This window comes from Passer domesticus, chromosome 9, assembly GCF_036417665.1.
Source record: "Passer domesticus isolate bPasDom1 chromosome 9, bPasDom1.hap1, whole genome shotgun sequence".
Classification (NCBI taxonomy): Eukaryota; Metazoa; Chordata; class Aves; order Passeriformes; family Passeridae; genus Passer; species Passer domesticus.
Genome location: NC_087482.1, coordinates 16,126,196 through 16,138,360, shown reverse-complemented (window position 1 = coordinate 16,138,360; position 12,165 = coordinate 16,126,196).

The following is a 12,165-nucleotide window of genomic DNA, read 5'->3' as shown; positions in this document are numbered from 1 at the left end:
TGCAAGCCCAGGGGGCACCTTCGGAGGGAATGCAAGAAAAGAGTGAAGGATGAGAAAATCTTTCAGGAAGATTAGAGGTGTCAGGGGCTTTTTAATTTGGGGTCCAGAACTTCCAACGAGCCCTTAATAAAATTAAAGACAAGACCCCGAAACAGGAATTAACTTTTCTAGTAGATTCAGGAGCAGAGCAGAGCACCATTCAGCGGCTGCCACCAGGATGTATAAGAAGCAAAGACACCATGGTGGTGATCGGATTGAAGGGAGACCTTTTTAAGGTACCTGTGATTAAAAATGTTAAGATAGAATCAAAGTTTTGCTTTGGGAATATGTTACTGGTGGAAGAGGCAGATTATAACCTACTAGGAAGGGATCTGATGGTAGCCCTGGGGATAAGTATAATTGCACAGGAGTCTCAACTCATGCTAAGTTTATATAAACTAACCACTGAGGACAAAAGCAAAATAAATTCAAAGGTTCGGCATACACAAGGAGAGGCTGGGAGGCTGCATATGGAGCCAATTTGTATTGAAATCGAAAGACCAGAGGATCCAGTTAGAATTAGAAATACCCTATACCTATGGAAGGTAGAAAAGGGCTGAAAGCAATAATAGAGGAATTCATCAGAAAAGGAACACTAGAACCGTGCATGTCTAGACATAATACTCCTATTCTGGCAGTATGAAAACCAGTTGGAAATTACAGATTAGTACAGGATTTGAGGGCTGTGAATGGGAGGACAAAAATGCTATTCCCCACAGTTTCCAATCCTTACACTCTGCTAAATAATATTTCTCCTGAGGGTACATGGTATAGCGTAATAGATTTAAAAGATGCTTTTTGGACCCGTCCTTTAGCTAAAGAAAGTAGGGACTATTTTGCATTTCAATGGGAGGATCCAGAGACGAATAGGAAGCAACAGCTCAGATGGACATCTGCCTCAGAGGTTCGTGGATTCACCAAACTTATTTGGACAGGCTCTTGAGCAATTTCTAAGCCAATTTGTACCGCCAGAGGGTATCAAGCTACTGCCGTATGCAGACGACTTACTGGTAGCAGGTCCTAAGGAGGAAGATGTAAGGGCCAGCACAATTTCATTGTTTCTTAGGAGACAAAGGATTAAAGGTCTCAAACTCCAAGCTACAGTTTACTGAGCCCGAGGTAAGATACTTGGGACGCTGGTTGTCCTGAAAGAGTGGCACGAATTGTTGCTTTACCCTCCCTGTGGACGAAGAGAGAAATCAGACAACTGTTGGGACTTTTAGGATATTGCAGGCAGTGATATAGTGAGAGGGATATAGTGAGAAGGTGAAGTTTTTCTATGAGAAATGGACCACTGATAGACTGAAATGGACACAGCAGGATGAGGAAGGATTTAAGCAGATAAAAGAGACCCTGACGGCAGCTCCGATGTTGTTTGCCTGATATAAAAAGACAATTTCAGTTGTTTGTGGACATGAGTAGCCATACTGCTCACGGGGTACTAATGCAGGATTGAGCAGGGGATAAGAAACCAGTAGGATATGTATCTAAGCCTTTAGACCCGGTGGTAGCCCACCTGTCTGCAAGCTATTGTAGCTGTGGCATTATTAGTGGAGGAAGCGAAAAAGGTAACTTTTGGAGCTCCACTAGTGGTATACACTCCTCATAGTGTGAGGAACATATTGCAACAAAAGGTCGAGAAATGGCTCACTGATGCCAGGCTTTTGAAATATGAAGCCATATTAATCCACTCCCGTGATCTTGAACTACAACTGACTACTGCAAAAAATCTGGCACAATCTTGTTCAGGGAAGCCTCAGGGGAACCAGCGTATGATTGCGTCGAGGTGGTGGAATTGCAGACCAAGATAAGACCTGACCTAGAGGAAGAGGAATTAGACGAGGGAGAGAAATGGTTTGTAGACGGCTCAGCCAGAGTCATAGAGGGGAATAGGAAATCTGGATATGCTGTAGTGGATGGTAAGATCAGAGAAGTAATAGAATCAGGACCCCTGAGTGTTAGCTGGTCAGCAGAAGCATGTGAATTATATGCAGTAATTAGAGCCCTATGGAAATTAAAAGGCAAAAAGGGAACGGTTTTCATAGATTCTAAGCACTCGTTTGGGATAGTCCATACCTTCGGAAAAATTTGGGAGGAGCGAGGATTACTTAACACCAAGGGACGAGAACTAGTGCATGGAGAATTAATAAAGCAAATCTTAGAAGCCATCAGGGAGCCAGAGGCAATATCAATAGTCCATGTGAAAGGGCACCAAGCAGGAATGCAGTTCTGGACCCGAGGGAATAATCTAGCTGGGAAGCGAAAAACACTGCTCTATTGCAGGTAAGTACCCCAGAGATCAAAGAAAGCGGTACCCAGGAATATCCTCTGTATCCTTCTCCCAAAGAAATTGAAGGGTATGAGAAAATAGGGGGAAGATTAGAAGAAGGTAAGTGGAAATTACCAGATGGGAGAGAATTACTGTCTAAAGACTATACCAGAAGGATATTGAAAAGATTAAACCAGCAGATGCGTTGGGGCGCTCAGGCCCTTGCAGAACAGTTTCTAAAATTTTTCGGGTGTAAGAGGATTTATGAATTAGCCAAACAAGGAATACAGGGATGTGTGGTTTGCCAGAAAGTTAATTGAGCCAGGGCACGACAGGTAGCATTGGGAAGGCATCCAACAGCATACTGTCCTTTGGAGAGGATTCAGGTGGATTTTACAGAATTGCCTAAGGAAGGAAGATGCAAATTTTTACTAGTACTAGTGGACAAAATGACCCATTGGGTAAAGGCCTTTCCAAGCTCTAGGGCTATGACTCAGGCAGTATCAATATTTTTACTAGAAGAAATCATACCTCGATATGGGTTGGTGAAATATACAGATTCAGATCAAAATATATAGATTCAGATCAAATTCTAAAATCATTAAGCAACTAGCAGGAGCCTTGGGGATCAGGTGGGAACACCATACTCCATGGCACCCACAGAGTTTGGGACAGGTTGAAAGGATGAACCAGACGCTGAAGGCTCAATTATCAAAGCTGATACTTGAAACCAAGATGTCCTGGTCAAAGTGGCTCCCCTTAGCTTTGCTAAACATCAGGACCATGCCCCATTCAGAGACAGGGCTGTCACCTTTTGAAATGTAATATGGGATGCTGGTAGGACACCCAAGAAAAGAGGATGGCCAGATACAGCCATACCTGATAGAGATAAGAATCTGCAGGAATTACGAAAGCAGGATATAATAACTCAGGGCACCCCCTTGGGGTTTGCTGTACATAGGCTACAGCCCAGGGATTGAGTGCTCATAAAAACATGGAGAGAGGTCCCTCTCTCCTCACTGGGAAGGCCCTTTTCTCATCCTATTGACCACAGACACCGCCGTCGGGACAGCAGAGAAAGGCTGGACCCACGCGTCTCGAGTAAAAAAGATTGAGCACCGGGAGGAGATGCCTGAGTGGAAGGCTACCACTTCCCCTGGAGACCTAAAGATAACTTTATGTCGGCCAAGTAAATGACCAAACGGGATCAGATAAGTTGTGCAACTCCTAGGTGTAGACGTTATCCATTTGTGCATTTTAAGTGTGAATATTGTAACAAGGTGTGGGTGGTACATTGTAGAAGGGGATATCGACCAAAGGGCTTGTGTGATAAGTGCCTAGAGGACAAACTGTACCTGACTAGCCATGTCTTAGAGCTCGCTACTGCTTTGGGTATAATAGAATTAGATTCCTGGGAATGGTTTCACCTGTTTCAAAACAGGGTGGGAGGAAAATTAAACTTCAGAGCTCAAATTATAACGGTTGAGTGCCAGAGGTTAAAAAAAAGTTCCCTGCAGCGCTGATGCCATTAAACTTGTGAGGTGGGGCTCCTTTAAGAGGATGTATGCAGTTCGGTCCAGGACCCTGGAAGAATATTCCTGCTGCTGAAAAGATGGCTTATCTCGCTGTTGGTGGCAACCCAGTGGGTGCAGGCAGAGGCAGAGGGATACAAATATGGGGAGTTCTGATGAGCCTGAGTCTAGTCACGTGCCACTTGATTAGCCTGCACCAAGAGAATTCACCCAGCCAGAAAGGGTCAAGTCTCGATAACGGGTGCGGGCAGTGTGTGGAAATTGTCCGGGGGAGGACAAGGAGAAGCGGAGACTCTGGCATACCCAGCCCCAGGAAATTGCAACATGAATAAGCAAAGCAGGTTCTGCTTTATAAATGGCACTCAATATGTGAGTTGAATGGAAAGATGATATGTTATTCACAAAAGGCAATCTAAGGACAGGCAGTCAGAACATAGACTACATAAACAGAATGTTGAACAGATGTCTATTCCTATCTGTAACAAATGCAATCACACGGTATGGGTAGGAGGAAAATCAGAGTCAGGATTTGTAGCTTACTTTCAGGTTAACAAACTATGTTATGATAATAGCCAACTGGAGATGTGTGCAATGGGAGGAAAACATATTGGATTGGAAAGAACTTGAAATATGAAGGCAGGGTATCCCTCAGAAATGAACTGGTCTTTCTTGACCTCCTTAAGGAACATGATGACAGAGCCTGTCTACAGTTTGACAAAACATTCTGCCCTTCAAAGAATAAGGATGGTATAGACCCAGAGGGGAAAATGAAACAGGTAGCCCAAGAATTGAAAAGACAGGAATCAGAAATGAGGAAAAAGAGAATAGAGCAAGAAAGGCTAAGAACTCTAAGTGAACAATACAACCAATTGGAAAAGCAGTATACTGGCTGGGGGCTGCCTGCTTCCGAGAAAAATTTATTTATAGATCTAATGCAAGAAATTGCTACTGAACTGGGTTTATCAAATTGCTGGATTTGCAGAGGGCTTAAATCAGCGGACAAATGGCCTTGGAAAGGTGAGAGCTTAACTCCAGAGCAGCTGCTAAAATGGGATAACACTGAGATTTCAAGAACAATACAGAGGCCCCAGAGGTGGGTCTTGGACCAGTGGGGAATTGGGATAGTTTGTATCAGCCAAGAAGGGAGAGAATATAACAAGGTAGTGGGATATACCTTATTTATCTCTACCTTATCAGTAAATTCAACTAATAAAAGCAGGACCTGGCAACCAGAACCTCCTGCTGGATATTGGAGCCGGGAAAAAGGGACCACTTGTGAGTGGAACGAAATAATTGCGCTCTGCTGGAACAAAGGCTCTGGAGTTAATCCTTACCAATCCTTGGGAGACCTAAAGGGATACTGGAACTCCCCAAAGGGAGCCAGAAAATACCGAGGGGAATTGGAAAAACCCCAAATGGTATATATTGGATCTGTGGGAGAAAAGCATACAAAAAATTACCCCTGAAATGGAAAGGGTCGTGCACCCTAGGAAAAATCAGGTTTTGTTCACACTCCCTATGTCAGAAAGTAGCTCATTGGGAGCACCCTTATATGAAACTTTAAGTAGGGGAAAAAGAGAAATAAAGAAGAAATTCCATGTGGTGGACGGTAGCCAGACATGGGGAGAGGAAGAGTGGCCTGCTGAGGGAATAATAGAATATTATGGCCCTGCCACGTAAGCCCCAGATGGAAGCTGGGGGTACAGAACCCTGATTTTTCTGTTGAACAGGCTAATATGACTTCAGGCTGTAGTTGAGATAATTTCAAAACATACATCAGATGCCCTCGAATTGTTATCTAGACAGCATTCCCAAATGCGGGTTTTTGTATATCAAAATCAGATAGCCCTGGATTATTTGTTAGCTGAAGAAGGGGGCATCTGTGGAAAATTTAACAAATCAGAATGTTGCATAGAAATTGGCCATTATGGGGAAACCATCTGAGGTCTGGCAGCAGAAATTAAGAGGGTAGCACATGTACCAGTTCAGAAATGGAATTCCATTCTCTAAGCATCCTTGTGGGATCACTTATTCGAAGGAGCCTGGTGGAAGAAAGTAGTATTCTTTATACTATGTTCAGTAGCCAGGGTTATATTCCTACCCTGTTTTAATACCTTGCTTTATTAGACTGCTGTACTCAGTTGTGTAAGGTATGTAAGTAGCAGCCATGCCCATAGACCTAGAATGTGCTGCAGGAAAAGTAAGTCAAGTGTCTAAAATAATGAAATTAGAGGAAAAAGATAATAAAGCAGCTGAGGCCCTGGCAACATTCGAAAAACAAGTGAAGGGAGACAGGGCTGTCTGTAAAGTATATCAGGAGATATCCCAGGACAAATAGGAAAAAGACAGAGAGGCTGGGGAAAATTAAAAAGGTAACTATATTTCCTAAAAACACAAAATAGCTAACACACATAGATATTAAAGAAGTTACATGGGCTAAGGGAAAATTCACTAAATGAATTAAAGGATATTAGGACTCTAGCATGAATTAATGTGTTTATATAGAAGGGGGGGGGATTGTAATATGTGATACAGGTAATTTGTGCTTATGTAGAATATGAGATGAAGATACGTTATAATGTTGAAAAGAAATACTCAAAAGCATTTTCAGCGGAAGCCAAGGAATTGCTTCATGTTTAGAGACTGCCACATGCCATTGCAAAACTGCATACAGCAGTGAGGAGGGGTCTAACTTGCAATTAAAAGAGCCTAGCTGGGGAAGGAGATGGATCCTTACTCAAATGCCACCTGGGCGGTCAACGCTCATCAAGCTCTGAGATCAAGATAGCAGAAGTTATCAGGGAACTTGTATCCCAATACCAGGTTCCCCCTACTCTCAGCATTCACAGCTTGCCAGGAACCACATTGTCCAGTGCAACTTGGAGAAAGAGGACATCATGAATGTGTTTGACTATGAAAAGAACAAGAGAGGTGCTGCCTCGAGCGACAGAAAGGGTATAAAACCTGACTGTACCAGACTGCCTTAGTGAACAGAGCAGGTCTGATGCGATAGAGGTCGGATCAGTGTTCACCCAGTGTCCATCCAGGCTCAACGCTGTCCCTTTGATTGTGGATCTCAAGACTGTATATCAGTCATGCAATACATTCCATTCTTTTCTTTTTTAATTCTTATTAAATTGGCTTGATCAATTTCTATCTATAACAATTCCAACCACTTGACATTCAGCTGTGTGTAATGGAGATAGGTACTACAAGTTTCCTATTCATGCACAATTTGCTGTCTGAGAGCACTCAGTTCTCAAAGTCACAGGAGCTTGCAGGTCTGTGTCTGAGATGACTTTAAAAACAAAAACAACCTTTATGTGCTACACCTGTATATCAAAACTTCATAATAGAAATCACAAGCTGATTCTGCTGTTGAGTGGATTAAAAAAAACCCACAAAAAACTATAGCAAAACTGTGACCAAATAAAATAGGTAAACAAAACAACCACCAAGAAAAAGCCAAAACCAACAGAAAAATCCCCACAAATCCAGAAAAAGGTAAAAATCAGGTGAAGGAGGCAGAGATCCAAGAGCAACAAATGGGCAGAGCAACTACAGAAGTGCAGAAAGGAAAGATAATAAGAAAGGAGAGATAATAAGTGGGTATGACACCAAACTAGCCAGGGGATCTGAGATACTGTTCTCACCCTTCTGGAAACAATCTGACATCAAAATACACTGAAAATCAATGATGGTGATTGTGATAATGGGAATCTCTACGTTTAGCTTTCATATATGCATTGTGTGTGAGTTTTGTTTTCCTGTGAAGTCGCATCATCTGGCAAGGGGGCTTTTCTGTCCAAAGAAAAACACTGCAGTGGAAAAGGAGGCCAGTTTGGAAAAGATTAAAAATAAGAGGTAAAAATAAAGTAATTTTTAAAAATATGTTGTTTGGTTGGTTTGCTGTTTGTTCATGGGTTTTTTGCCTGTCTTTGAAAGCAGCCCCTCAGATGTTAATGCACACAGCAAGTCCTTTGTAACGGGCTGTCTTTGCAAAAAATCTGCCAATTTTGTTATGCAAGACAGAAACAGCTTCCCTTGGGCTACAGCTGGAAGGCTTAGAAATGTGTTCCAGAAACTCAGGATAGGGCAGAGTCTGAGTAAACACAATTTAATGTCATGGAGTGCAAGATGCAAGTTACCCAATGAAGTAATCAGAGCTTGTAAATGCCAAGCAGCGGGAAAGGGCTGTGCATTGGAATGACAGGGAGCAGCCACAGAGGCAGGATGGACAAGTTTCCCAGCCAAACCAGACCAGAAGTGTTATGAATAAAAAGTTATCTATGTTTTTAAGGTTGCAGAGTTAAAACAAGTTGGACCAGTTGCTGTTCAGTTAGCTTCATTGTTAAGAGTTCTTCTTCAATTACCTCTTAATGGTTGGCGATTAACCATTGTCCCCATGAGGCTTGCCAGGGAGTGACACAGGGTCCCTGCAGGTACCAGGAGAATGGGAGTGGCATCAGAGTTGGTATGCAGATGAGAAATGCATTGCACCAAATTTTGCAGTTTTCCAGGAAAACCCCGAAAAACAAGGAGCAAACATAGAACTAGGGGACCTAGGTGATGTCTAAGGATGGGAGGGTAGTCCAGTGCCTGCTTGGATCCTTTTTGTTTTTCACCCTAACCCGAAAAGAGGTTGATTAAAGAGAAGCCCCGGGGTGTTAGACAAAAAAGATAGGAATCTCCTAATCTCTGGTGAGGACGGAATCCCCAGCTCTGCCTGCAGACCAGTGGACACAGCTGCATCATCCTCCTCCTCCGTGCCACGCCTGGGAGCACCGGCGGCGTGGGCGCGAACTTTTGATTTCTCCCCACCTGAGCTGATTCTTTTTAATTAAGGCATTAAAAAGGAGAAAGATCTCCTGCCCCATTTATTTCAAGAAGCACTGGGAGCACAAAGGGACACAGCCAGGAGGCCCAGCAGCTCCTTGCTGAGGACCCACTTCATGCAAGAGCTCACACTCAGAATATGAAATGAATTTAAAATAAAAGGGTGTGGGGAGGCAGCAGGGAGGTGTCCTCAGAGGTTCAACTCTGCACTCTGCTTTTTCCACCAACATTATCCAAGCTCCTGTGCTTGTTTTCCTGAAGAATTTGCGCTCAACAGAGCTTCAGTGCCTTTGATCAAATCAGTCTTCAGAGCAGCTTGGGGCTGGTCAGTCATTTAGATGTGAGCACTGAAATAAATGGACAGGAGATCTTTCTCCTTTTTAATGCCTTTATTAAGAAGAATCGGCTCAGGTGGGGAGAAATCGACGGGTTGCGCCCACGCCGCCGCTGCTCCCAGGCGTGGCACAGAGAAGGAGGGTGATGCAGCTTTGTCCACTGGTCTGCAGACAGAGCTGGGGATTCCGTCCTCACCAGAGAATAGGAGATTCCTATCTTTTTTGTCTAACACCTCGGGACGTCTCTTTAATCAACATCTTTTCAGGTTATGGTGAGAAGAAAAAAGGATCCAAGCAGGTATGGGACTATCCTCCCATCCTTAGGCGTCACTTAGGTTACTTGTTGGCTCGTAATTTTAGGGGTTTTCCTGGGAAAACTGTAAAAATCCGGGGCGCAATGCATTTCTCATCTGCATACTGGCTGTGATGTCACTGCTATTTTCCTCCTACTTGAAGGGTCTGTCCCGTGTCCCTCCCTGGCAAGCGGCCAGCATCAGGGGGACAATTGTTAATCACCAGCCATTAACAGGTAATTGAAGAACTTTTCTTTGGCAGTGAAACTAACTTACAACAACTGGTTTGACTTGTTTTTAACTCTGCAACCAAAAAAAAATGTATAGCTTTCTATTCATAACACCCACCTTAGGAAGGACTCAGCTCCTCTCCCACACCTTGATGGCAGGCACTAAACTGCCACGTTAATCACGAGGAACTCAAGCCCCTGCCAGCCTTACAGATGTCTCCAGTCACCTGTACGCCACAGATCTCAAATCCCCTAAGAACCTCACGAGGAACCCCAGCCCCACGCACCACTTACAAAGGACGCAAAGCCCTGCATGCCTTCCTGCAAAACCCAACACCTACAAAACCCCCCCTCCAGTTCGTGTGCCTCATGAGGGACCCCGGCCAAGTGCCATCCTTACAGGGGTTCCCCAATCCCCTGCATGCCATAGAAAAGCCAGGCTTGTCATTAACTCTAGCCAGCAGTGTGTTCCCTGGCAGAAACCAATTCCCTTCTGGGCATCAGGAAGACGTGTCGTGGTGCCGGCTGCATCTGTGGGAGCGATGGGGAGCGTGAGCCCGTGCTGTGCTGCACTGCTGAGCTGGCAGCACGCTGGATACGGGCAGGACGTTCTCTGTTTCCCCCAGAGCTGGGGCCTGCAGGCACCTTGCCGGCCCTTGGCACAGGCTGTGCCAGCCAACAAAGCCCAGCAGGCCGGGAGGAGAGCCCGGGGGCAGCAGGAAGCTGAGAGAAGCCCCTGCTCTGGAACTGAGGCTGTTCTTGCAGAAGCAAACAAAGATGGTGACTTGAAGAGATTCCCACTGTGCTCAAAGTTTGCCTCTGAAGACTAAGAGGTGAGCTTGTCAAGAATCCCAGGAAACATCTGGGAAAAGGTTTTACATAACATGGTTGTGAATAGGTACAAAGTTCCTGTGGGAAAAGATCTTTGCCTCTGCAGCAGGCTGGGTGTCTTAGGGTGCCTTACTTCTTTGCAGAGTAAACATTACCACTGAAATGCCACTTTATTTTTTATTGTATAAGTGTAAAGAATTTTCCAGAACTGTAAGACTACTTTCAAAAATAGAAACATATTGTGGAAAAAGGGATGAACCATGTGGTGAACTGTCTCTACAAGAAGCATTTCTAAATATTTCTAAAAATTAGAAGTGAAGATAAAATAGGGTTGCTTTTTCAGGATTCTAAAACTGCTTTAGGAGTGAAGTCCTTAGTCCTTGAAAAGTCCTTAAATTCTGTAGTACTCAGGAATAAATATTCCAGGTAGTCTCTCTACAATAAATAAATTTTAAAATATTTCTAAAACTTTCTCATTTCTAAAAATTCAAAACAAAGGCAAAATGGGGTGGCTTGTTCTCAGGAGCCCCATGCTGCTGCCTGCCCCCTGGGCTCCCCCATCCCCTCGGGGCCCCGCCGCTGGGCACAGCAGCCCCTGCCTGGCTCCTGCCTGCCCACACCGTGGCCATCCACGGCTGCTCCTGGGCATGGAGCTCAGGCAGTGCTGCTGCCAGGTGGGCTTTGCTGCTGCTACCTCCCAGACACTGGGGTGACAGCTCCATCTCTCTATTGCAACAGAAGAAGGGGCCATCACCTACTGATTCATAGAATCACAGAATCACAGAATTTCTAGGTTGGAAGAGACCTTTAAGATCATCGAGTCCAACCCATGTTCTAGCACCTCAACTAGATCATGGCACCAAAGTGCCACATCCAGTCTTTTTTTAAACACATCCAGGGATGGTGACTCCACTACCTCCCTGGGCAGATGATTCCAGTGTTTGACCACTCTTGCTGTGAAAAACTCCCTCCTTAAGTCTAGCCTGTATCTCCCTTGGTGCAGCTTGAGACTGTATCCTCTTGTTCTATCTCTTGTTGCCCGGAGAAAGAGACCGACCCCCAGCTCACCACAGCCACCCTTCAGGAAGTTGAAAAGAGTGGTAAGGTCACCTCTGAGTCTCCTTTTCTCCAGGCTAAACAATCCCAGATCCCTCAGCCGTTCCTCGTATGGCTTGTGTTCCAAGCCCCTCATCAGCCTCGTTGCTCTTCTTTGGACACACTCAAGCATCTCAACATCCCTCCTAAACTGAGGGGCCCAGAACTGGACACAGTACTCAAGGTGTGGACTCACCAGTGCCGAGTACAGGGGAAGAATGACCTCCCTGCTCCTGCTGGCCACACTATTCCTGATACTGGCCAGGATGCCATTAGCCTTCTTGGCCACCTGGGCACACTGGTGGCTCATGTTCAGCCGACTGTCAACCAGCACCCCCAGGTCCCTTTCCACCTGAGCACTGTCCAGCCACACCGTCCCCAGCCTATAACGTTGCAGGGGGTTATTGTGGCCAAAGTGCAGGACTCGGCACTTGGACTTATTAAACTTCATCCCATTAGATTCTTCCCATCCATCCAACCATTCCAAGTCCCTCTGCAAAGCCCTCCGTCCCTGTAACAGAGCCACACATGCTCCCAGCTTAGTGTCATCTGCAAATTTACTAATAATAGACTTTAAACCCTCATCCATATCATCAATAAAAATATTAAACAGAACTGGCCCCAGCACAGACCCCTGAGGGACACCCCTGGTGGCTGGCCGCCAGCTGGATGCAGCACCATTCACAACCACTCTCTGGGCCCGGC